Here is a 27,844-nt window from a genome sequence, read left to right on the forward strand (position 1 = left end):
GAAGGAGCTGGACGGGCATCACTGCCTTTAGTTTGTTTATCTCTATCTCCACCTGCTGGTAGACGGACTTAACCCACTAGTTCCTGGATTTATCTGCTGCAAGTGACAAAGAATGTAAGATATGCTGTGGATTTTCAGCATATACCATGTCATTGCCAGTGTTCTAAACATTGGTGTGTGTTATCAGCCTGTACCTTTTAGTACCTACTTTATAGAATTATCTCCTTTAGGCATATTTGTAACAGGGGGAGGAGAAGTAAGAAGCAAGTAACTTTTTTCATACATTTTTAGGAGAATTTTGTTGATCTAATGTGCTTATTGCATTTGCTGTGTCTTTCCGTCCATCCATCCATGTATGCATCAGTGCTGCTCGTCGGGAAGATTTGGATGAACTTACTAAGATTTCAGGACTTCTGTTAAATACATCACTAGTGAGCACTCTTAATACCCGTGCAGAAGATCAGGGCCTGGAGGCAGGATGGGGGGGGGGGGGGGGGGGGGGGGGGGGGGTGAGAGAATAGATGAAGGGAGGGGGCTACAGAAATAGTTGAAAAAAGTGATCAAAGATGGGCATTGGGAATAAAGGTAGCACCCAGGAGTGAGAAGGCATGTTTACTTAGATTTAGCTGTGAAAAGGAGAGATGCAAGCTTCCTCAGTAATATGATGAAAGGCAGATGGAACAGCAGACATTTCTCCAACTTGTTCATCTCTGGATACATGTAGGTCTAGGCTAAAGCATGACAGAAACACATCACAAGTGTATACACCTTACTCAACTTCTAGTCCTAAAAACATCAGTAAAGCCCACAACTTACAGAGTCTTGAGCTCTCTACTTTTTATTTGTTGCATTTGTATACCACCTTATGCCACCTCTTTGCAGGCTCAAAGTGGCTTACAATACATCATGAGTAGTGGAAGATTGTTAGTAAATAAACATTTAGTATTGCAGGCTCTTGGTCAGCATGATGATAATAAAACAAGGTAATAGTATACAAGCAGATATTAAGAAGCAGTTCTGAATATAGATGGGCGAGTTGTACATATTCACGTTGGTTGATCTTTGTGGTACACTTTATTAAAGAGATGGGTCTTCAGTAATGAGCGGAAGTTCATTCTTTCGTAGATCGATTTCAAGCTGCGTGGCAGTGCGTTCCATAACTGCGTGCTCAGGTAGGTAAAGTTTGACGCATGCATTAGTTTGTATTTCATTCCTTTGCAGCTGGGGAAGTGCAGATTAAGGAATGTGTGGGACGATCTTTTGGCATTCCTAGGTGGTAGATCTATCAGGTCTAAATGTGGGAGAAGATCCGCCAGAAAAGCGGAGAACTCAAACACCCCACGGTAAAGACAATGTTACAGAAAAAGTGGGAGAGCGACCAAGGATGCCAGAAACTGGAGGATGTTGAATGATAAACAGTTTAATTGATAAATTTGAAGACTCGACACAACGTCGTGTTTTGGCCGTCAGGCCTGCATCAGGAGTCTATAAAAAACATACATTTATATAAGGAAATGGAAACAACAAAATATAATACACGCAAAAAAATATATATATAAAACAATAGATTTGTAAATTAAATAAATTTATAAATTATAAAATTTATATATATAGGTCTTTTCAAATAAATTTTTGAAAAGTGCACACAAATATACAAGCATAAAAACGTACTATATGTAGAATAGTGATATAATAGATGTGTTAAAAAAGCAAAAAACACCATGCAAAAACGCACATAAAATTGAGCGAAGAATAGCAAATAAATATAAAGCAAACGTGTGTTAATTAGAAAAACGAATAAATTAAAACGTCTTGGCATCTTAACATAAAAACTTAGGTGCCATTGTATATGCCGCATGAGAATAACATACATATTAAAACTATTTGATATAAAATACATATGATATGATGTCACTTGAGCGACAAGATACAAAGTTGGTGGGTAAAATTATGTGGAAAATGGCAAATTTAGATATCTAAGATGAGGGTGGCATCAGACAAGAAATAATAGAAATTACAGATCAAAAACACCAAATTTCCATTTAAAGCTAAACTGCTTTGCGCTGTACTGCGTAGCAATGGACCTATTAAAGTTTTACAATTAACTGTCAGAAGATATGAAACATGAAATATAGAAATGAATGACACCTGGTAATTTGATATAAAAGTGGTATGATATTATTAAGAGACACTAACCTCTGGGACAAAATATTACAAAATAACGTTGAAAATAATTGTTCAGACGTAACCATGGGCGTAGACTGGGGGGGGGGCGAGGGGGGGCAATGCCCCCCCAAACGCAGGGCCGGCAACAGGCAGATCTCCCTTCACCCCACCCTCTCCCCGTTCCATCTCCTCCCCCCCTGGCCCCCCCCCGTGAGCCGGCTCTCCTCCCTCCCTCCGTATCCGTCCCTCACTGACCTGATCTTCGAATCCTTTGCCTGCCCGCTAGGCGCTAGCGCTCTCTCCCCTGCTGGTTCGCGCTTTAAAAATGGCCGCCGAGACTTTCAGAGGCGGCTTCGCGAGAAGTCTCGGCGGCCATTTTGAAGCGTGAACCGACAGTGGAGAGTCAGCGCTAGCGGACCGGGCAGGTGAAAAATTTGAAGATCGTTGGTGAGGGACGGATCCGGAGGGAGGGAGGAGAACTGGCTCGCTGGGGGGGGGGGGATTAGGAACGGGGAGAGGGCGGAATGAAGGGAGGGGAGAGGAGGGTCACTGCTGGACTAAGTGGATGGAGGGCAGGGGAAAAGAGGGCCACTGGGTATGGGGGCAGGGGAGAGGAGGGTCACTGCTGGACTGGGTGGATGGAGGGCAGGGGAAAGGAGGGCCACTGGGCATGGGGGCAGGGGAGAGGAGGGTCACTACTGGACTAAGTGGATGGAGGGCAGGGGAAAGGAGGGCCACTGGGTATGGGGGCAGGGGAGAGGAGGGTCACTACTGGACTGAGTGGATGGAGGGCAGGGGAAAAGAGGGCCACTGGGCATGGGGGCAGGGGAGAGGAGGGTCACTACTGGACTAAGTGGATGGAGGGCAGGGGAAAGGAGGGCCACTGGGTATGGGGGCAGGGGAGAGGAGGGTCACTGCTGGACTGAGTGGAAGGAGGGCCACTGGGCATGGGGGCAGGGGAGAGGAGGGTCACTACTGGACTGAGTGGATGGCGGGCAGGGGAAAGGAGGGCCACTGGGTATGGGGACAGGGGAGAGGAGGGTCACTGTTGGACTGGGTGGATGGAGGGCAGGGGAGAGAAAAGAAATGCTGGACATGGATGGAGGGGAGGAAAGAGTGAGGAAGGAGATGAGATGAGGGAAAAGGAAGAGAGGAGAAAAACTGCACATGGATGAAGAAAATAGGCAGAATCTGAGGACCAGAAATGAAGAAGAAAGGAAGAAAGAAATAAATGGAAAGGAAGCCCTGGAAACGGAGTTAAGAGGACAGATAGCAGCAGAATCAGATACTGCACCAGCATGATCAGAAAACAGTCACCAGACAACAAAGGTAGAAAAAAATCATTTTATTTTCATTATAGTGTTTGCAATATGTTCACTTTGAGAATCAGGTGCTCAACATTAAAAGTTTATATTTACTTATTTATACCCCCCCCCCCCCCCCCAGGCTCTCTCCCCGGCTATAGCCAGCTCTGCAATTTGGGGGGGGGGGCGCAGAGGGGGACTGGGGGGAGAGCCTGTTGTTAAACATTTGCCAGCACACCACTGCCTGTCGCCAAACCCGCTGCCTCTCTGATTCAGTGGCTATCCATTGGCAAACGAACACTGGTTATTCCCAAAAAAGCCAGCTCTTGCTCCCTTCCTTCCTCCATATTAGCATAATTTGCATATACATATATGCAAATGAATATGCTAATATGCCCCGCCCCTTCCTTTGCCCCCCCAAATGAAACAGTCAAACTACGCCTATGGACGTAACGTTGTAGTCTGTTGAAAAAAATAGATAAAGGATTATGTGCACAACTGAATGTGCTTAAAAAACAGAGATTGCAAAGGGTTGAGAACCAGGGCACTCAAACGTTGCCAGAAATGTAAGAGAACAGGGACAATGGTTATTTGAGTGCCCTGGTTCTCAACCCTTTGCATTCTCTGTTTTTTTAAGCACATTCAGTTGTGCACATAATCCTTTATCTATTTTTTTCAACAGACTACAACGTTACGTCTGAACAATTATTTTCAACGTTATTTTGTAATATTTTGTCCCAGAGGTTAGTGTCTCTTAATAATATCATACCACTTTTATATCAAATTACCAGGTGTCATTCATTTCTATATTTCATGTTTCATATCTTCTGACAGTTAATTGTAAAACTTTAATAGGTCCATTGCTACGCAGTACAGCGCAAAGCAGTTTAGCTTTAAATGGAAATTTGGTGTTTTTGATCTGTAATTTCTATTATTTCTTGTCTGATGCCACCCTCATCTTAGATATCTAAATTTGCCATTTTCCACATAATTTTACCCACCAACTTTGTATCTTGTCGCTCAAGTGACATCATATCATATGTATTTTATATCAAATAGTTTTAATATGTATGTTATTCTCATGCGGCATATACAATGGCACCTAAGTTTTTATGTTAAGATGCCAAGACGTTTTAATTTATTCGTTTTTCTAATTAACACACGTTTGCTTTATATTTATTTGCTATTCTTCGCTCAATTTTATGTGCGTTTTTGCATGGTGTTTTTTGCTTTTTTAACACATCTATTATATCACTATTCTACATATAGTACGTTTTTATGCTTGTATATTTGTGTGCACTTTTCAAAAATTTATTTGAAAAGACCTATATATATAAATTTTATAATTTATAAATTTATTTAATTTACAAATCTATTGTTTTATATATATATTTTTTTGCGTGTATTATATTTTGTTGTTTCCATTTCCTTATATAAATGTATGTTTTTTATAGACTCCTGATGCAGGCCTGACGGCCGAAACACGACGTTGTGTCGAGTCTTCAAATTTATCAATTAAACTGTTTATCATTCCTCAGGTCTATCAGGTCTGACATGTAAGCTGGTGCGTCTCCATGGATAATTTTGTGAACTAGTGAGCATATTTTGAACGTGATGCGTTCCTTAGGTGGGAGCCAAGGAAACTTATCAATTTATCAAGCTCTTGCTGTCGATAAATTCAAACTGTCTTTGCATTTCCTAACAATCTACAGGTTTTTAAATGAATTAAATGACGCTAATCAACTGCAACTGCTCTATAACCAAATAACTGCTCTGTGATTTTATGGCCCTTCGGGTAGTAAACAGAACTTTCTTCAGAAGTGCGGGAGCTCATGGCTGCAAACACAGAATAATAAGGAAAGTTCAAAGAACAAGTTCAATCTGCGTTTCTAGAGATAAGGCTTTCCTCCCTCTCCCCCCCCCCCCCAATTTATAAAAAATTTCTCAATGCAAATTCCTCTGTGTCCCATGTTCAAATGTACAGCCCTAGTCTAAGCAGAATATTTAAAATAGCCATATGGCAGGACCTGGGTAAGACTTACAGTCCCAGTGAAATGTGAATGATTAGCTAGATCAGGGGTAGGCAACAACCCTGACCTGCCTGCGGCTCTCGAGGACCGGAGTTGCCTACCCCTGAGCTAGATCATGCACTAGAAGAGAAGAGCACCCAGCTAAAGCAGCAGTATCCTGCTCTCTGGAACTTCTGATTGGGCTTGGTGGAGGGATACATGGAAATCTTTTCAAAGATGATCCCTAGTTCTTCTCCTTGCTTCAGCCTCATGTCATCTGAGAGAGTTTGGCTTCTAATCTCACTTTAGTTCCTACCCTTCAGTCCTATGATGATCTGAAGATACTCCTCCTGGAGCAGTTTTCCTCAGGCTGTAAGAAAGTGCATCCTAGAGATTTGGTTTACTGGGGTAGAGATTCATTGCTGTGTATTTTTGCTTATTTCTAAATCTAGCAAAGATTGGACATCTTGACACAAATGTTTGGATCAGCATAAGTTATGGGAAAAGCCTGCAGCTTGAAACACTTGAGGGACAATTTCTGTTGCCTCTAGGGGGTGCAACTACCAGAAGCAATATAAAAACGCGTTCTTAAGTCATTGCATAAGATTCGAAAAGATGCCTTAGCCCACCTTCCCTTCAGCATGTCTCAGGAGTACATTTGATTCTGAATTGATAAAATACTGAAATAGCAATTTTTTTAAATAAATAAAGTGTAAGAGAAAATAAAGTGAGACCCTTTCACTTCTCCTGTGGAAAGTGGAGAATTAACCGCAGTGGGCACGTTATCCTGCGGTAGCTCTTCTAGTCACCAAGAAGAAAGATTCGGAGAGCACTTTAGTGTAGAGAGGATATTCGGCTGAATCTCTGATCTGCATGGTCAGCTCCTTGTGCCATGGACCGTCTGTGTGACTTTGAGCAGGTCACATTTTCAAACTGTTTTGCAGTTTACTCCCTCGTTTGTTCCCTCTCCTTCCCTGCCCATGGATGAGCTTTCATGCAGTTGCCTAGCAAGTACGGCCAAGTTATCCACCTTGGAGAAGGCTGCATGTGTGCTTGACAGGCATGCTATCTTCTGATCACACCATTCCATGAGTGACTCTGGCCATTGCTAAGGTCCCATGAATCTGGCCGTATAGAAGAATGTAGAATCCTTCACCCAACTCCAAACAGGGCAATTTTATAAATTGGTTCCTCAGTTTTGGCATCCCATTGCCATGCATTGAGCACCAATTCTATAATCAGAACCTTGGCATCAAGATGCCATTATAGAATACTAGCAACCATGTTTAAGTGAACCCTCTTATGCTATGTCAATGGTAGACATAAGTTAGCATGTTTAAGTGCACCATGTGGCATGCATAATTTATAGTATTCTATAAACTACAGCTGTAACTGGGAGACGTGCCTGTGGCCCGTCCCTGTACCACCTACATGTACATGCCCTTGAGTTAAGCACTGTGGACCAGATTCCACAGCAAAAAAAAACCATGCTTGGCAGTACTCTATAAACCTTGCCTAAAGTTAGGTGCGATTTGTAGCATACACGTGGTGACCATCCTGCAACTAAAATTTAAGCACATGTATTTACGCCAACTAAAACCTGGTGTAAATGCCCACATCTTATTTAGGCACGGATTGGGAACACCCATGACTTGCCCATGCCTGTGCCCCCTTTTATGAGCCATGCCTTAGAATTTATGTGGGCCACTTTAAAGAATATGCTTAGAAATTTGCGTGTGTAACCAGTGCGTTTTTGCTAGTAAAAAAAGGTGCCAGTACTGAAATGCTAGGCCACTCTTCAGGGGTGGGGTAATCACTGAGGGACCCATTCCACAATAGCCAAGCCCCCTGCAACCGGTCACAGAATGTATGACAAGGCAGAATTGGTGTGTAGAGCCTAAGCTCTTTCATTAAACCTTGGGGTCCATGGGTCAATTTTAGCAGACAACGGAAAAGGCGCCGGTACTCAGTACCCCCTCAAAAAAAGCCCTGTGTGTAACATCAGTGCTGATCAGTACTTGTTATTGGCCAATTATCAGCACTGATCAGCCAGTTAAACAATTAAGTTGTGTGCAGATTTGCATGTTTACTTAGGTCCTAGTGCACAGAGGTGCCTGTCAATTAGTGGCACCTTTGATGCGCGAAAGTAATGCCCACATCTAGGTGCCACTTTATAGAATCACCCCTAACGTCTTCCACATCTTGTCTTTTTCTCCTCCCTCATTTCTATTTTATTTTTCTACTAGCCGTTAAGCCCGTTAAAACGGGCGCGTATTGGAATGTTTTTTTTCCCAAGGCCCCCCTCCCGTTGCAGCTGCAAGGCCCCCTGCCATCCTCCTTCCCTGCCAGCTCCAAGGACCCCTCTGTCCCTCCATCCCAGCTCCAAGGCTCCAGTCCTCCCCCCTTCCCAGCTGCAAGGCCCCCTGCCCGCCCTCCCTCCTTCCCAGTTCCAAGGCCCCAGGCCCTCCCCCCCAGCTCCCAAGGCCCCCTTCCCTCCCTCCCAGTTCCAAGGCCCCCTGCTCTCCCTCACAACTGTAAGGGGCCCCCTGCCTGCCTGCCCGCCCTCCCTCCCAGTTCCAAGGCCCCCCACCCCACCCCCGTGCCTTCTTCCCAGCCAGCTGGAAGGCCCCCTTCAGTCCAGCCCTCCCAGCTCCAAGGCCCCCCCTCCTTCTGAGACCTCCCATGTCCCCCCCCCCAAGGTAGCCGCTACCGCCCCCCCACCCCGGAGTCGCCCCCCCTTCACCCGGCCCGGGCCCTCTCTTCGTTATTCAACTTACAGCAGCGCCAAAACAGCAGCAAGCAGCAGCTCCCGTTGGCCTTCCTTCACTGCCTGTGCCTCGCCCTCGTGTGACATCACGTCGGCGAGGGCGGGGCACAGGCAGGGAAGGAAGGCCGACGGGAGCTGAAGCTGAGCTGCTTGCTGCTGTTTTCGGCGCTGCTGTAAGTTGAATAACGAAGAGAGGGCCCGGGCCGGGTGAAGGGGGGGTGGTGGCGACTCCAGGGGGGGGGGGGCGGTAGCGGCTACCTTGGGGGGGGAGCGGTAGCGACGTCAGCGGTTCCCTCCCTCCACTTCCGCGCAGTTTCCCTCTCTGTCCCGCCCCCCTCCCCTCGTCATCACGTCTTGACGCGGGGGCGGGACAGAGAGGGAAGTCTCTACTGCGCATTTGCAAGTGAGTAAGGTCACTTGCCTTTTATATGTTTGATAATTTCTCCGTTACTATGTCAGCGGAGGAAGTCAAGAAAATAGCACATTCCAAAAAATAGTTAAACATGAGGTAAGTTTAGAATGTCATTTTAATGCATATACAGCCACATCTGAGAATTCATAACCTCACCTAGAATGCCAACTGGCAAAAAAAAAGGTATGCAATATCACAGGGTGATGTGTAGTTGCTGGTTGGTGTGTATAGAAGAAGGGTTTTGGGTGGGCTATGGGTAGAGTTGGGGCCCGATATTCCGCTGGACAGCACTTTTGCTGTCTGCTGCTACCAGATCTTCAAAGCCAGACTATTTCTCTGTATGTATTTGCAGCTGTCCACACCTACATGGGAGGTGAGATTGCTGTTGTGTGTGTGCTAGTGCATTGGTTCCCAAACCTGGTCCTGGAGGCTGCATGCAAATCTATCTCATGAATATTAATTGTGGGTATCCTGAAACCTTGATTGGCTGGGGTGTGTTTTAAAAACTAGGTACAGTTATAAGATTACATTAATAAAGTATATGTACACATACACATATAGAATTATAAATAAATATACAACTACAAAATGGCAAATGGTGAAGGACTGTTTAGCACATTTATTCAACGAAGCTTTTTCTCAATTCATATCCCTGAAGGTGTTGGGTCATGTTGCTTCTTAAGTAGAGGCACTTTGAGACTGGGTGACCATCAGAGCCACCCCTGGTAAAGCAAGGTGATGGTAAAAGGTATTAATAGCTAATCTGTTTGTTTTTATTGGGCATTTCACTGCCTATTGTAGTAACTGATGTACTTATAGATTCTATATGTGTTTTTTGTAGAGTATGTGAACTGTAAATGTTTTAAATATATTAATGGGCAGCAGTTAACAGTTTTACCAGCAAATGCCTTCTCTGACAGGTCAGTCCATGCTCCTTGCACCAATGTGTCCTTTGCCAGCATAGCCCTGGCTGCATGGTTATGTTCAGAGGTGTGATACACATGGCCTGTCCCCCATTCTGCTTCCATATATATAAAAAAAAGCTTAGTACCTTCAAAAGGTAAAACCATTGCTTGAAATTTAAAAGAAAAATGAGCGATTGGTTTGGGGCAATGCTGTGCTTTGGCTAGGTAGGCAAATTCTTACATGTATTGTGCTCCCTCTTTACAACAAAAATCCGAGAGTGAAGAAAAGAGAAATTATATTGAAATGTCACTGCTGCAGCAGAGGACAATGTGGAAGGACTTGCTATGGAGGGCAAATGACACCTTACATTTTACAAATGGAACAAAAAAAGTGATATTAAAGCATGTTTCTCAAGATAAAAGCCCCATTCTGTGGACAGAAGGTTCCTTTGCTCTGTTACTTTTATACTGCAGAGTACAAAGCTTGCTAAAGAAAACATGGATGTTATCATTGATACTGGGGCATAATTGACCCATTCAACTGACAGCAAGGGTAGCTTCCGGTTATTCTATGAACTTAATGGTGACATTAGGACAAATAACACCCGACTGATTTATCTCAAGTCTATAATATAGGAGAAGCAGAGGGACTTTCTTTAAGAAATACACATAACACCAAGGCTCATTGGCAGCAAAATTGACATAAAAAAATAAAAACCACGACCGAAAGTGTAAACAATAGGGTCATCTTAAAATAGAAACTAGAAAAGAATTGCCTTTTGTACTTGGAGCATATCATATACTGTTTTCCCAGAAATAGTACATATTTTGACTATTTTTCTCTTTGCAGAGGTGAGCACACATGAGTAAATTCCCTTGAAGCCACAAGGTGAAACAGGAAACCAATTGGGATTTACCAAGGTTAAGTGGACGATACCATAAAAGATAAAAAAAAAAGAAAAAAAGGGGGGAAAAAAAGGTGATGACCAAATTAAAACACTAAATGTTGAAAATTGGGAGGTTTTTGGCCAATGACTGTATACATTTGTTGTGACTATAGCTATCTGTGAAAGATACCACAGACCATTTTTCGAGGCCTTTTCCTCCTGTTTTCATTAAGATTTTGAACAGGTTTTGATTCAGAATGTTATTAATATTAATTCAACAAGTCTAGTAAGTATCATAGAGTGAACCAAGGATTGATAAGTCTTGTATATTTTATTTCTTTATTATGGCATTTGTATCCCGCATTATCCCAGAGTTTAGGTTCAATGTGGCTTACAATCTAATTATAAGCAGGTACTGTCTCAGTCTATAAAGGGCTCACAATCTTGGTTTTTGTACCCGAGGCAGTATATTGCATGTAGTGGATGCAGCAAGGTAGAAAGGATGGAAACATCTGGATGTCATCTTTATTGCTTTTAACTTTTATTGTTTTTTTTTCCTCTTGCTCCAGCCACAAATGTCACAAAACATGTATAAAAGTTGAAAGTGGGGGGACTGGGAACCAGCCCTGTGATGATATAGAGAATTCCAGGATATACTTAACATGCTACAGACCCTAAAACAAAATTCCACAGTGGTTAATTACCAATCAGTTCAACTCACAACTATAAAGACTTTTATAAACTATTTATTCTTATAAAATCCAGCAACCAAACAGCTTCCACACTATACAGATACATACATAGTAACATAGTAAGCAACAGCAGATAAAGACTTGAATGGTCCATCCAGTCTGCCCAACAGTCACATTGAAACTCGCAGAAAGTTTGCAGTTAACATATATAAACCTGAAATACAAACTGCACATCATTCCCTCCATCCATCAAGATCAATACCAAGGAAAAAGAGGGGTTATCAATCTTGTATGAGTGTCTTGCAAACAGAGAATTACTCACAACAGCACGGAGTTCCTACTTTGCCCAGGATGCATGGTGGCTCGTCATATGCCATTCCTCCAAATTCCTTAATCAAGGGTGAACAGGTAGTTATTTGTCTTCTGCTCCCTCCCTTCCCTTGGTCCAGTGCCAGGATGCAACAGAGTGATCAATGCACAGCTACAGCTGGTTGAAGGGGACCAAATCCATTCAACAGTTGATCTGGTTCCATTTTACCAGCTTAAGCAAAGCATTTTCTTCAGGGGAGCAGAAAGCTCCATTGGTTCCTTGGTGTGAGTAGCTTCACTACAGCTGTCACCTTCTCTCTTGGCATTTCAGGACACAGGCTACATTCGTAGAGCTTTGATTCAATGGACGTCATTCTCAGGCTTCTAGGATTTGAGGGTTTAATATGTATTTGTTTGTTTTATTTTTGACTTGCATTGCTCATTGCTCACAGACTCATCCTGTCCTAATTCTTTCAGACTCACATGTCTCTATTTCCATTTCACACTTACATGGATTCATGTCTAAACCTTATTCCCATGCAGACTTACTCTGGGAACCTCTTCTGCTGCTCTGAGTTTTGGTTCTTTGTCTCCCACTTGCTTCCATCTCATCCTGATTAATACAGCATATAAACTCCGAGAATCACCGCACCCCTTTGCGATTTGCGTGCAAATCTCAGCTTTGTAAACTGCTTATGCAAGATAAATGTTTAAGTACTGCTTTCTGCGCATATCAAAACGTGAATAGGGCTTGGAAAATGAGGGCCGATGTCAGTTGGTGACCCCTGAATTCTCAAGGGTCTGAAAATAGGATGCTTTAATAGTACTAGAACAAATAAAAAACACATCAAAATAAGGTAATGCAGTTGTCAGTTGCTAAATTAAAAAAAAAAGTCGATTGCTTTTACTATCCTTATTTTTATTTTATTCCCGAGAAGAAACATGATTCTAAAAACATTTTTTTATTTTTAAATGTTTTGCACCTAGACACTCCCATCATTCTTACTCCAATCAAATCTTGGGGTGAGGCTATACTGATCAGTCGTAAGCCAGTCAGTCGTGGCATGACACAAGTGATGCAGGATGAGAGATGAGAGATAACAACCCTGGTGTTAAACTCCAAATGTACCTGAACATATGATCAAAAGGAGAATGAACATTAAGCAGTATGCAGGCTGGTATTTTACTTAAGTATATAAGTATTGCCATACTGGGAAAGACCAAAGGTCCATCAAGCCCAGCATCCTCTTTCCAACAGTGGCCAATCCAGGTCACAAATACCTGGCAAGATCCCAAAAAAGTACAAAACATTTTATACTGCTTATCCCAGAAATAGTGGATTTCCCCCAAGTCCATTTAATAATGGTCTATGGACTTTTTCTTTAGGAAGCCGTCCAAACCTTTTTTAAACTCCGCTAAGTTAACCGCCTTTACCACATTCTCCGGCAACGAATTCCAGAGTTCAATTACACGTTTGCTGTTTACATATGAGAACATTTCATACAGTAAGTCATTACTGCCTTTAAAAGGTAAAAATGCTCTCATTTCTTCATTCACTGATTTTTTTCCCATGCTGAATAAATCTATAAGAAACCTCAGAATGGATACTAAAATGTGAATGGCAGTGTCTGTGCCATGCTGTAATTAGATACCAATGTATGTTCCGAGAATGGCTTAGGGGTCCTTTTACTAAGCTATGGTAGAAAGTGGCCTCAATGCACCCTTATGAAGGTCTTTCCCACATGCTAAGGCCATTTTTACTGCAGCTGTAAAATGGACAATTTTTTATATTAATGGTTATGTGCTAATGTTGCTATTAGCATGCAGCCATTTTTAAAAATTACCACATGAATGCTTACTGCCATCCATTTTGTAGGTGGTAAGGGCTCACTTAGTATTCCTGCGCTAACCAGTTAGAACATGCTAATGTAGATGCACTGTTTCGCGCAGGAACGTCCACTCTCCACCTCAGACATGCTCCCCTCAAAATAAATATTTTTTACCACGCAGGTTAGCACACACACATTTGGTAGATACCACAGAACGCCTGAGCGCATCCCCCGGTTAGCCATTTTAAGCTGCATTAGGCACCTAACACAGCACTGTAAAAGAGCCACTAAGGGGGGGGGGGGGGGGAATTCATCAAGGTTCAGTAAAATGTTTGCCTTTTACTGCATCTTGATTTCCCATGGGATTCAGCAACTTGCAGGATCCCAATTCCGCAGGTTGCTGAATCCTACCTTACAAGAATAACGCTGCTTTGCAAACACCGTTATTCCCATGGCCCAGAAGCCGATGCTCCTGGGCTTCCAGATCTTCCAGCCCTCCCCGCCTTAAGATGCGCCCCCTGACTTCAGCCCCCTCACCCCCAAAGGGGTAACCTTCATAAATCCTTAGTGGTCCAGATCACCTGCATGTCACAAATCAGCGCCAAAGATATTTAGTGTTATTTGCTGAAACAGTTAACAGCCTAACTCTTTTTAGTGTGGGAGAAACTAGGCCAGATCCACTTCCTAGTAAAGGCCTCTTCAATTTATCACCATGCAGATGCTACCAGTGAGAAAAAGAATTCATCATTATTTGTCAATAATCCTGATGAACTGAATGATTCAGCAAGTGACTGAGTTATCCAACACTGAGCCAACCAGATGATAGCAACTTCTGTGGACCCCAAGCTCTGCAACTAAAGGAATGAACAAACACATCTGGCACCCTAGCCAGCTGTTCACTGGCAGTGGAGGGTATAAGAGGAGCTAGAAATAGGACTGGGACCTTTTCACCCTCTGAATGAGAAGATCAACGTTACATGGAGGTCTATTACCAATTTCTGGTTCTAAAACTCTGTCCAAATTAACTCAAGAATACAACAAATTAATTTATTAGAGCCTTATCATGATGAAATGCACTTTCCCGTAAGTAGCTTAATTTGTTTTCACTCAAATCAATGTGTAATGTGATTTCCATCTATTGCCAAATACTAATTCTACCCTGTAAAACCCTCCCCCAACACACACACACACACAAATTCCATACTACATGATTAAGTCCATACTGCACAGAAAAAGACAATTCATTTGCTGATCAGCAGCAACAGGTCCAAACATAAGAACATAAGCGTTGCCATACTGGGACAAACCAAAGGTCCATCAAGCCCTGTATCCTGTTTCCAACAGCGGCCAATCCAGGTCACAAGTACCAGGCAAGATCCCTAAAAAGTAGCACAGATTTTATGCTGGTTGTGCTGGTACCGATCCTTCCTGCACCAGCTGAACTGCAAGAAATCATCAATAAAGAGAAGATGCAGTTTGGAGATTCACAGAATCCTAACGGGATATGAGACCATTTACCCCCCCCTTCCATACCCAGATCAATCAATACCTTAGGACCTTACTTACTGTATATGCACATATAAGAAAATATCAGAGCAGACAAGTGGGGTGGAGTAAATCAGGCCACAGCTTCATTTATTGGTAAACATTGACCCGAGCTACAACATGGCAAAAATTTTATATGGCAATCCAAAGTGGACTACCTGCCATCAGCAGCTGGGAGTCCAAGAGTCATAATAACAGGAACTTATCTAAACAATACCATAACAGCTAGACGGACCTAATGATAGGCAAGGATATCCATGCTTGAGTTCCAGAGCATGGGCCTAACATTCACCACTTGGTGAATATTAAAAGCCCTGTTCTAAAAGACCTCCTGCAGAACATACTCTTAGCTCGGGTACCCCTGCACCCCTAGCTACGACTAGAGAATCACTGAGAAAAAAAAAATCAGACCATCACAAAGCATCGATCATCTGAGAAAAGAGGGGGGGTAAGTGATCCACCTCTGAGGAATAGGAAGGATCCTGAGCCTCAGAGGTGCTTACATAAATATAACAGCCTGAAAGTCCTCTCCAGGGAAAAAGGAAACGCTCCTCATTGGGAGAGGATTTCCCGCCAATGTAACTTAAAAGTAAGGGCTAATCCTCTCCTTTCTCGTGTCTTGAGCTGTCCTGACCCCCCCCCCCCCCCCAACCTCCTTTTCCGGTAACTAGCCAGCTAGGCTCATGGGATGGGCCTGCCATAGCCACCATTGCCTTTACTAGCAGCAGAGGGGGTGGCTCATACCCCCAGTAAAATCATGCTCAGGACAAGCCATCACCCTCAGACACAAAGAGCAGCAATTAGGCAGTGGCAGCAGGTTCTCAGCTAATTGACTTCACTGGAGAAAACCAGGTAATGAGTTTCCCAGTTTGCTTCAAAGAGGTTTTATCAAACTGGGTATTCTCAAATTACTCTGAAGGGTATTTTTTATTATTATTTTTTTAAACGTGTTTTTCTTCAGTTTCTTAAATAACTGTTTGTTTTATGGTAGAGATGCTATAATTCAGCGCCCGCTGCACAGTGAGTACAATGTTGACCTATACAAGGGAGGGGGAAGCAAACAGGACACCTAACTCTAAATGAAGCCAGACTGGAGTTTCATCCTATGGCTGGTTCTGGACCTGACCTGAAGGATTATCCCACACAGACTGTGTAATTCAATTACCCGCCCAAGGAAATTTAGCACATCTGAGAATTTTCACCTTTCAGGTATTTAGCCTTTCCAACACTAAAGACACATTAGCAGCTTCAGATGTGACTGTTTGTTTTGGTTTGAACTAAACCCTTGTCATATTAAGTCATTTTTGTATCAAAAATCTTAATTTATGTTGACTTTTTAAATCTTTTGTAGAGACAATGGGGAAACCCACTGGCAGACACACCATGTGGCATCTTATAGGCACCAACATTTCAAAATGATTGGGGATGTCAAACACAATACAAAATTAACCCTTCTGTAGACACAATGAAGGAACTCAATATTGGCGTTGCTCCACTGGCTCCCACAGAGCTAGCTCCTGTCTACCAACATGAATTATTTTCATGAGTTATGAATGATCATCACTCTGGAGTTATTCATAACAAGTTAAATAAAATGCATCTAATTCTCAAAACAAAATCCAGCTAGGAGTAGGACTTTATGATATAATTGGATAGACTGTACAGATTTTCCCAGGTTATTAAAAATAGATACATGTTTTTAAGACCCATGTCCTATGAAAACTACAAACATCTTTAAAAAGAAAAACACATTTATATAAGGAAAATTGACTGATTGCCCATGCCATCTTTTGTGATTTTTCAGATGGACTGCTCTTCTGCTAAATACTCAGATGTGCTTCCCACTCTTTATGTGCCTGTGACCCCATGATTGCAGCCAAATAAAAAACTGTGTGACTCCCTGGAGGTGCAGAACAATGACACACCTATGGAAAGCCCACCTAGGTCGTGACCTCAAAGGCAGGTTTTCTGACCCTTTGGGGTCCTGACCCATAGTTTGGGAAGATGAGTTAGAGGCTGTTCACCGACACAATTTTGAGCATTTTTTGACACAAACGAATCCATCAGTTGCATTCCCTACTCCACCCCCACATAGAGACATATCCTAGTCATTGTAATAATACCCAACAGTGCCAAACTCCAGCCAGCCTGTTAAAATCTATACAGACTAACAATGCTATGAAAACACGATTTGTATCCAATTCTTTATAACTGGAGCAAATTGTGATGTAGATAAAATCCCAGAGTGAGATGGATTTGCCTGGGAAGCTTACCGCTTCCATGCTGCGTTTTGCAGTATTGGCAGGCCTTGTGTCTGAGGTCCCTGAATCCTATAACATGAATGATGATCCAGCTCAAACACAGATGTTACCTGTTATCTCATTATGGGTTTGGCACTAAGCCTGACTGCACTAGTGTGTATAGTGAAAAATGATTCTCAGCCCCTCCAAACCTACACCCCTTCCATCCCCTCTACTGCACTTGACAAACTATTCCAGGAAATCCATGTATAAAAATTAACCAGGTCTTAAATAATTGTAAATCCCCAACCTGCGTTTACTGCTACCCTATAGTTGTAGATCTATGTATAAGGAGATAACTGCATACAGGCTTTCTAAAAGACATCCTTGCGGTTTTTGTAAAAGGAGCAGTTTGTGCTGCAGGGTCTTGGTGCATTTGATTTACGCTAGGCTTGTTTTCTAATCACATGCTTTTCTTTTTTCAAAGAAGATAGAGTGACTTTCTCTGAATCCTATAGGCAAGTACTTGGGGACAGCAAGGTAGTAAAGCTTCAAACCAAATTCCATGGTAAGATTACAGAGCGAGACAGCACATATGATATGATAATGTTACAGTGATTCACAGCCACAATGGACCCCAGTGGATGAAGACAAAAAAAGAGAAGGGGACATGGTCCAAATAAAGGATTTCAGGTCTTAGGTATAGGACTGCTTTTCCATCTTCCTTTCCTCCTAAGAGATCCAACAGTGTCACTCTACTCCTGCAGCCAGGGGACTTCCAACTTAGGCCTCCTTTTACTAACCAGCAGTAAGCCCAATGCGAGCTTACTGCTCGCTATACAGAAAGTACCGCAGGGCTACCACAGCAGCCCGGCGGTACTTCACACCCATAGCACTCTGTCATTTCCGGCACTACAAAAATGTATTTGTAGCACTGAAGTGTACCAGGCAGTAATCAGGCAGTGCTGCGAGCTGCCCGGTTACCGCGGGAGCCCTTACTGACACCTTAATGGGTGCGGTAAGGTCTCTCTCCCCCTCCTCCCCCTGAAATGGCCAAGAGGCAAGTGCTTTACTTGCCGCATGGCCATTTCCTGCAGGAAGGCGAGACTTCCCTTTTACCAGCTGCGGTAAAAGGAAGGCTCGGCGCGCGTATAAAACACGTGCTGACACCAGCACCGGCCCCCTTTTGCCACAGCTTGGTAAAAGGGGCCCAGTGATTAGGACACTCCTTCAGCATTCTGCCATCTGCTGGAAACTCCATGAACTTCAAGCACTGCATCCTAAGGCGCGCTAGTGTTTTTAGTGTGCGCTAAATGCTAAACATGCCCATGGACATCTGAAGTGTTTAGCACGTGCTAAAAACACTAGCGCATCTTTGTAAAAGACCCTCTAGGTAAGTGTCAGTCCTGCAGCAGCCCTGGGTAGGAGGAATTGGAGCTGGTATTTTGAATGGAGGTTGTCCATACAAAACGTCACAGGATTACTTTGCAGTGAAATGTTCTTGAACTATAATTTATTTTACAATCTAACACCTTAGCTATATTTGTCCAAAGCTCACTGAATCTGTAATTTTATAGCAAAATTTAAATCATTTTGAAAAGTTTGCAAATAGAATAATATTGTAGTTCTCACCCTTATCCACTTGGATATTTATTTGTTTTGTTACATTTGTACCCCATGCTTTCCCACTCATGGCAGGCTCAATGTGGTGGGCAATGGAGGGTTAAGTGACTTGCCCAGAGTCACAAGGAACTGCCTATGCTGGGATTTGAACTCAGTTCCTCAGGACCAAAGTCCACCGCCCTAACCACTAGGCCACTCGTCCACTCCACAAAGACCAACAAACAACTTGTGGGTGACACTTTTGTAGTCGACTAAATAAATGTGACAATAGTCTTTTGAGGGCTGTGCTCCCTTAAAAGGAGGCAGAGAGTACAATTTGTCTTGGATGATTTTGTTGTTCATCTTTACCTGTCCAGGTCTGAAGCCACAGGGGACCCCGTCTAATAGAACATATTTTGTGGTGGGTGAGGATTTAGTCTGTTAGGTGAGAAATCAGATAGAATATTTTTTAAATGAATTTCAATGCAGTTACCCCATGGGATATGTAACTGATAAATGGTTTGTCTGGCTTTGGCAGCCCTTCACTGGGCATATCATGTTTTAAAAGTAGATCTCTCAACAGCTAGTTACAAATATACATCAATCTAGCGTAAAAGTATTGTCCATAAGTTGTCTGTTGGCCTTCATGAGAACATGATGCATACAGAATTAAAGAGGAGAGATGGTTTCTAGCTGCCCTTCAGCAGTTGGTCATTAGCTGTGAAAAACAATCCAGGGTTTACATTTATTTACACTCGACATCAAATGTGCCACAGCAGCAGTGGGCAACCATGAGGGCCACAACCCAGTTGGGTTTTTCAAGATTTCCACAACGAATATGTAGATTGTAAGCTCTTTGAGCAGGGACTGTCTTTCTTCTATGTTTGTGCAGCGCTGCGTACGCCTTGTAGCGCTATAGAAATGCTAAATAGTAGTAGTAGTAGATCTATTTGTACAAAATCTTCCATCTCATGCATATTCATTGTGGAAATTTTGAAAACCCAACTGGATTGTTGCCCTCAAGGACTGTGGTTGCCCACCCCTGTTCTCCAGGAAACATTCTCAGTACAGCTATGCCAGGGTTTTTTTTTTGTTTTGTTTTTTTAATGTTATTGGCCTTAGCACTTTGAGTTGTATGAAATTAGAAGGCCTTACTCAGAAAAGTCCTTCCCCCATTTTGTACCTAGGGGAAAAAAATCTATATTGCATAGGACCCAGTGGTCTCCTAAGGATGCCTTAAATCTCCTAAGGATACTGTACTTATGAGTAACATTCTTGTGTGCATTTTATGCTGACTCAGGAAGCTGTGGCAGAGGAGACGAAGACTGTATCATTCTTCACCAGTGATAAAAGTTTAATGCATAGTTATGAATGTGCTTAGTAAATGTGTCAACTAAAGAGCAAAGCAAATTGATGGGGATCTTCTCAGGAAATAATTCCTGCTTCGGAAACAGCAAAAAAATGGCCAGGATAGAAACCAAAAGAGAAAGAAAAAGGAATCCAGAGCAAATGAGCAATTTTGCTACCCTTTTCAAAAACTGCGAGGCAGATTTCTGTGCATTATGACTAGAAAGATAGGAGCAGAGGCAATTTCATTTCAGTGTAGAAAGTTAGCCCCGACGTGGATAATGAAAAAAAAGAAAAGACAAGGAATTCCATATATTCAATTAATGGTGACTGCAATATTCTTGGAAAATAAAGTGTCAGATGAGTTCTGTAGCAACTTTGAATATGAATTCTCTCTAGTGATTAATTCCCAAGCTGCATTCATTAGTGGCTTGTATAGCATTGAGAAGAATCATGTCATTCCTGAATTTCAGGGAAATGTAGGAGCAGCGAAGCCTCACAAGTGAGCAACAGCAGTTAACAAAAAAAGTGAGGTCCAAAAGAATTGAGGAATCCAAGATGTAAAACAATGTCATTCATTAGAAGGGCTCAAGAAGACTCACAGCCGTGTTTCGGCGGTTGCACCTACCTCAGGAGCCTAGAAATCTAACCAATTGATATGCCTTCATGAAATGTAACCGATTTTACATCTGGATGTGTCGATGGGCAAATATGCCGCTCTGACTAGCAACAACTTTGTTGCTTCAAAGTACCTTACCTGATTTATACCTACTTGTCAGAGTGGCACATTTTCCTATTTTGATACATCCAGGTGAGAATCTGTTACATTTCATGAAGGCATAAACAATTTGATTTGTAGACTCCTGATGCAGGTGTGACCACCGAAACACGGCCGTGTAGAGTCTTCTTGAGCCTTCCTAACAAACAACATTGTTTTACATCTTGGATTCTTCAGTTCTTTTGGACCTTTCATAGATGAGAACATAAGTGCCAAGCTGAGTCAGACGAATGGTCCATAGGTCCTGACAGAGGCCAATCCAGATCACTTGGAAATACCCATCAGATCCCAGTAGGAAAGTCGTATTCAATATCTTTAGTGATAACCCTGGCAGCCACGAACTCCCGCCCTTTCTCCACCACAATCATTGAGCAACATAAGGTTGCAGCTTTATTGATCCATACGGTGATATAATCTGAACCAGTTCCAGTTCTTATTGGCCATTCTCATACTAGTCCTCAATCTACCAGCCAGATCAGCCAGGCTGATGCTATTAGTGGTGCAGCCTGCACCCCTCCTGACTATATTTAGCATAATAGTTGCTCTAATGTGTCAGACCAAGGGCCCATCTAGCCCAATATCCCGAATCCAACAGTGGCCAGTCCAGGTCACAAGTACCTGGCAAAGTCCAAAAAGTAGCAAGATTCTATGCTACTTAACTCCACAGATAAGCAGTTGCTTTCCCTAGGTCTACCTTAATAGCAGTTTATGGAGTTTTCCTCCAGGGATTGTCCAAACCTTTTTTTAAACCCATCTACATTGACTGCTTTTACCACTTGCTCCAGCAATCAGGTCCAGAGCAACTATATGCTAACTAAAAAAAATAATTTTCTTCTATATGGAATGTACCCTAGTCTTTCTACTTTTTGAAAGAGTAAACAAATCGATTTGTGTTTATCCGTTCCACTCCATTCGGCATTTTAAAGACCTCTGGCATATCTCCCTTGAGCCGTCTCTTTTCCAGGCTGAAAAGATCTAACCTCTTTAGCCTTTCTTCATTTTGGTTGCTCTTCTTTATATATTTTTGAGTTTCACTTCATCTTTTTTGATAAGTGGCAATAAGAATTGCACACAATACTCAAGGTGTAGTCGTCTCACCTTTGAGCAATAGAGAGGTAGATATTCACATCCCCAAAAGCTGCAACAACCTCCTCTTCTCCTTCCATGTCACTGCCCCCATCAGGCAAGGGCAGATGGGTAGAGGCAGAAATGGGAAAGACATCATCACCTGGCTCACTTCTTTTAACCCCTATTAGCCCACCCCTTCCATCGGCCCGATTCCTTGGCCTTCCTCTTGCCTAGGTTGGTCAGTGCCCAGTAACCACATATCCCACTTCCAAGAAGGAAGGTAGCAAAGGGGAAACATTCCCCATTTTTTCTTCCTTGCCCCCCCTTCCAGGAGGGTCAGTGATGCCTGGTCACCATCACCTCTGGCCCAAGAGCTTCCTCTTACTGGCCTAGACCAATGTAATTGTCTGCGTGGACCTGCCTGCTTCAGCACTGATATGGTTCAAAATACTGCAGCCTCAGGACTAACATGAAAAAGGACACAATGGGATGAGGACATAACACCTACCTAATATACTTTACACCGGAGAATCAATTTTAAAATCTTGACTCTGATCCATAAAGTGTTATGCAGTGAACTGCCATTGTGTATTAGCTCCGTGTTAAAAATATACCAAACCCCATGTACTTTACATTATCAGGATTGAACGTGCTGGACCTTGCAACTACTGCACCTTGCTGAGACCCATGCACAAAGTTTTTCCCAGTATGGAACTCCCTTCCAGAGGAAGAGAGAGTGGCAACTCGTAACACTACCTTCAGGAAAAATCTTAAAGTGCGGCTTTGGAAGCAAACATTTAGCCCGTTATGGGGGCCTTTTACAAAGCATCGGTAAGCCCAACGTGGGCTTACCAAACACTGTCGGGATGACCACTGGCCCAACTCGGCCACCGGTGGCAGTTCCATCCTCAGTGCATGCCATTTCCCGGGGAAAAAGAAAACCCCCAGAAATGGCTTGCACGGCTGTAACCCAGCAGTAACCTGGAATTGCCGTGTGCTGCCCAGTTACCACTGAGTTACCGAGGGAGCCCTTATCGCCACTTCAATCACAACCACAAGGCCACGTGTTCTCTTACCGCATGGACATGTTTGTCCGGGGGCCTTTTACCCACTGCGGTGCACAAGAAAAAAACGGCCCCAGCTGCTAATGCAAGGCCCTTTTTCCTGCAGCTTGGTAAAAGGACCCCTATGCTTTTAAGATCTGATTCTAGACAAGACTGATATTTATATTATCCATTGCACTTGAAATTTTATAGAACCAGCCCCCAAGTACAACACATGAAATACAAGACTGATTGAATGGTTGCTGTATGACTATTACATATGTTATTGTTAATTTATTTGTATTATTATGTGAATTGTACCACACCTAAAATGGCAGATAGCGTGGAATATGGAATATAAATGTTTAAAGTAAATAATGTTAATAGATCTGTCCTTTTAGAAACGTATCTAAATATTCTAGGGGTCGTTTTACGAAGCTGCAGCAAATAGTGGTCTTAGCACACCCTTGCACAGGTTTTTCTCATGCATTAAGGTCACTTTTACCACAGCAGTAAAAACAGCCTTTTTCTATCTTTTTGTATTAATGGCCAAGCGCTTATGTGATTCAAAAATAACAACAGGGTTATCGTAGAATACAGCACAGGTGTGTGTGTATAACTGGAGGAAAAAGCCTCGAGATAACTCCTCTTGTATGCAAACAAATGCTTTAAACGTGTGAGAGTGATGCGTTATACTGATGGCATTTATTGATATATAATGTATTCGATTTTCAGAATATTTGGTCTGTGATCCTGATGCAGAGAGGATTCGAAACGCTGGCCGCGTAGATCACAGCCAACGTTCAAAGCCTATGTCTACAGACGCGGAGGTTAAGACCATTGAAGGACACTAAAAGCTAAGCTGAAAAGCTTATTGTTTAACCTGTAACACCTGGAGGTTTTTTCAGCCGTTGATGAGGAAGTCCAACTCCGTTTAAAGCATTTGTTTGCATACAAGAGGAGCTCTCTTGAGGCTTTTTCCTCCAGTTATATACACACACCTGTGCCGTATTATACGATAACCCTGTTGTTATTTTTGAATCGTTTGAACTGATACAGTGGTTGAACCGATTTGAATTTTGGATCAAGCGCTTATGTGGCCATCGAAAACATTTGCATGTGAACACTTACTGTTACCCATTTTGTAGGTGGTAATGACTCAAGCGCTATTCCTGCGCTAACCAGTTAGGGTGCAGTATTAGTACAGAATGCCCACTCTTTGCCCAGACATGCCACCATAAAATATTTTTTAGCACGTGATTAGTGCATGCACATTTGGCACTTATCACAGGATGCCTGAGCATGTCCTGCAGTAGGGCCATTTTAAGCTGCATTAGGTGTGAATCAGTGCCTAATGCAGCTTAGTAAAAGGGCCCCTCAGAAACTAGATAAGGACTAATCTTGTCCACATTCTCTAGCAGCAAATTCCATAGTTCCTTTTCAAAAAGAAATACTTAAAAAAATCTATTTTAAATCTGTTGTTAATTTCATAGGGTATCCCCTAGCCCTGGAACTGTTGGAGAGACCAAAAAAATAAAAAAAAAACCATTCCCTACCATTTTGTTCCTGATCAGTCATGATTTTATAAACCTCTATCATGTCTCCTCCAAGCTAATGATCCATAACCTAAGTCTTTCTGCATAAGAGAACCATTCCCACTTTATCCATTTTTGTCTCCCTTCTCTGAACCTTTTCTAGAAGAGCACATAGAACTCAAGGTGCAGTTGCAGCATGCAGAGTAATTACAATTTTCTCCATTTTATTCCTTTCCAAGCCATTCCAAGCGGAGGAGTAGCCTAGTGGTTAGTGCAGCGGACTTTGATCCTGGGGAATAGGGTTCTATTCCCACGGCAGCTCCTTGTGACTCTGGACAAGTCACTTAACCCTTTATTGTCCCAGGTACAAATAAGTACCTGCATTTACAATGTAAACCACTTTGAATGTAGTTGCAAAAACCACAGAAAAGGCAGTATATTAAGTCCCATTCCCTTTTCCTAGTATTCTTCTTGCATTGTAACTGCAGCCACACACTAAGTTGAGGATTTCAGTGACTCCAAGATCTATTTGCTTAATGGGGGCTCCTAGTATAGGAGCCAGCATTGTGCATCTATAGGTTACACTTTTCTTTAACCTCTATATCCTTCCCATTTTACTTGTCCATGTTAAATTTTCTGCCATGAAGGCAGGATGGATGAATGGAAAAACACTGTAGAGGAGCATCCTGGACAGAGAAATGCATTATAGCTAGATGTGGTTTTTTTTTAATCTCTTTTTTTGACTCCTCCCCTCCCTTGATACTTTAAATCAATCTCTAGGTGTGAATCTGTATATTTTTGGATCAAGTATAAGGTGCTTATTCTAGCCTTTGAAAATTGGTCAACCAGTTGGGTTGTTTAGTGCTCATTTTCAAAGAAGATGGATTTTTTTTTTTAAATGCCAAAAAAAGTTCATTTGCTAAAAATCCTGCATTTGGATGTTTTTGTCCAAATTGCAAGGAAAGGTTTGGGCAGGACTAGGGAGGGTCCAAAAGTAGGACATCCAACAGGGATTTTCGAATGGGATGAAACATCCAGGTCTAAAAAGGGCATTTTTATCTAGACCTGTTTCAGTTATATCTAAGTTACAAAAAATTGCTCTTAACTGAGCAACTGACAACTAGGGGGATTAAGGCATGACCCCTCCTTAATCCACTAGTAGTTGCTGTCCCCTTCCCTCTCCCCTGAAAGTGAAATCAGGCTCTATATCAGCTGCAGGTATTAGGGCCATTCTGAACAAATAGTAAAGAGGTCAGAGGTGTAGCCTAGTGGTTTGTGTAGTAGATTGTAAAACCAAGGGACCCAGGTTGAAGTCCCACTTCTACTCTTTTTAAATTATGAGCTTTCCAGAAACAGAAAGATGCCGATTGTACCTAAATATATAAGACATCTGCAAGCCTGAAGGCTATTGACGTGGTGTACATTCAGGTATAGTAGATATCCTGCAGGGATCATATTTACAAAAAAAAAAAAAAAAAAAATTAAAGTAGGATTCAAATCCATCTCCTTTGGTTTACCATCCACTGCATTAATCATTTGGACTACTCCTCTGTTTTGTTGGGATATCTGTGTGGTCTTATTTTTGAAAATGATACCAGACAGACATTCATGTCCTTGGTTTTTTGCCATTCAAAAGTTGAAGTTTCACTTTGGAAAATGGCTATTAATTTTGGATGCTTTTGCATTGAAAATGTTCATTTCACAGCCATCGAACAGGAAATCCAGACATTTGTTTCTGTTATTATGGCTGTGAGATGGACATTTTTTGGATGTTATGAGCAGGACTTTATTTTTTGGACAAGACTTTTTTTAAATGCCCCTCTTAATATATTTATTCCGCATGTTCTTTCCCACACCTTTCATTCTCACAATGAAAATCGTTTATTTATTCTGCCTCCTTCTACAGCTCATCATAAATCTACATGTATACGCTGGAAGAGAGGAGACATGATAGAGACATTTAAATATCTCAAGGGCATTTGTGTACAGGAAATGAGCCTTTTTCAACTGAAGAAGAGCTCTGGAACGAGGGGGCATACAGTGAAGTTAAGAGGGAATAGGCTTAGGAGTAATCTAAGAAAGTATTATTTCACGGAAAGGGTGGTGGAGGTATGGAATGGCCTCCCGGTGGAGGTCGTGGAGTCGAGGACTGTGTCAAAATTTTTAAAGGCATGGGATAAGCATGTGGGATCGCTTAGGAATAGGAAGAGTTAGGGGTTACAGAGGATGGGCATTTGATGGGCCATATGGCCTTTATCTGCTATCATGTTTCTATGTTTCTATGCAATTCTATATTTTAGCTCCATTGCTTTGGAATTCATTACGTAAATATCTCTGTATGAAGTAATTGTTGGCCTTTTAGAATGTTACTACAGGGGGTCCTGATTGTGCACAAAATTAGTGTTTATCTGTCTATGTGTGTTTGTTTTCTCTGGTTTTAATTATGAATTGTAAACTGCTTTGCTAAGTATAGTTGCTTGTTATTTATGGATTGTGAACTGCTCTGATTTAAGTATTGTATTAAACTAGACTAAACTAAGCTAAGACAACTTTCTTGAATTCTGAATTAAGACTAAAAGAGGGCCATTCTCAGGAATTCTGTCTTTCAACGTGCAGGCTGGACAACTGGCCATTGTCTATCCTGAACACGTGTTTTTGAGTGCTCTGAGGTCATGGCCACCCTAGTCCTGTGGTTTAGCCCCTGAAATGCTTCAGTGTCTTACCTAAAGTAGACCTTATGGTTATGTTTTAGCACTGCCAAGGCCTCGATCATTTGCTGCTTCTGGATATTATTAGCCTCCTATCTGGTTATCATCTGAGTCCAATTTCACAGCTGAGAATGAGGAATATTTTTGTCAGCTGTGTCATGGCCCCTTTGGATTCATCAGGCTGCCGAAGGGTTTTCTTAGGTAGCAGCACTGTCACATACTGGCCATATCTGGGCATGGTGGTCACTTAGAAACACAGCACATGGTTCCTAGACCTCCTTCTCCCTTCCCCCACTCCTCACCTGTTCAATGTGTACCAGCCCAGTCATGTCCTCCATTGTAATCACTATCAACAAATGCTCCAATGACATGTCCTCTATACATATGGATCCTTGGAAAGATTCGCTTTTAAAATTTTAAATGGGACAGAGTTAGCCCTGCCAATTTTAGAGTTGTTTCTCAGCTTGGGTCATAAATGGGCTCTTCCTGCAGCCTCTCATATGGGTTTCCACCAGATAAAAGAAATCACTTCATCTGACTCTACAGACAGAAAATTCCCCTAAAGCAGTGGTGCTTCTTTCGCTAAAGTACAACTTCTCTGAAAACCTCTCAGAAGCTGCATAACATGGAATCCATACCTTACCAACAGCACTATGGATCATAAGGTCATGACTTTTCTGGATAAGTAACTTTAAAGA

At 42.3% G+C, this 27,844-nt stretch overlaps 1 long non-coding RNA gene across 4 annotated transcripts in view; it reads right to left on the reverse strand.

Moving 5' to 3' along the window:
• Positions 1 to 596: 596 nt before the first annotated feature.
• Positions 597 to 27,844, reverse strand: part of LOC115476353 — a 44,249-nt gene continuing 17,001 nt past the window's right edge. For 3 of the 4 annotated variants that reach the window (XR_003943165.1, XR_003943163.1, XR_003943166.1), the window contains one exon: positions 12,389 to 12,580. This is a non-coding gene — a long non-coding RNA (uncharacterized LOC115476353). Of the gene's footprint in view, positions 732 to 12,388; positions 12,581 to 27,844 lie in introns of those variants that run through there. The other variant, XR_003943164.1, reaches the window with a different exon arrangement.

The sequence above is a fragment of the Microcaecilia unicolor genome, chromosome 8, assembly GCF_901765095.1.
Source record: "Microcaecilia unicolor chromosome 8, aMicUni1.1, whole genome shotgun sequence".
NCBI lineage: Eukaryota > Metazoa > Chordata > Amphibia > Gymnophiona > Siphonopidae > Microcaecilia > Microcaecilia unicolor.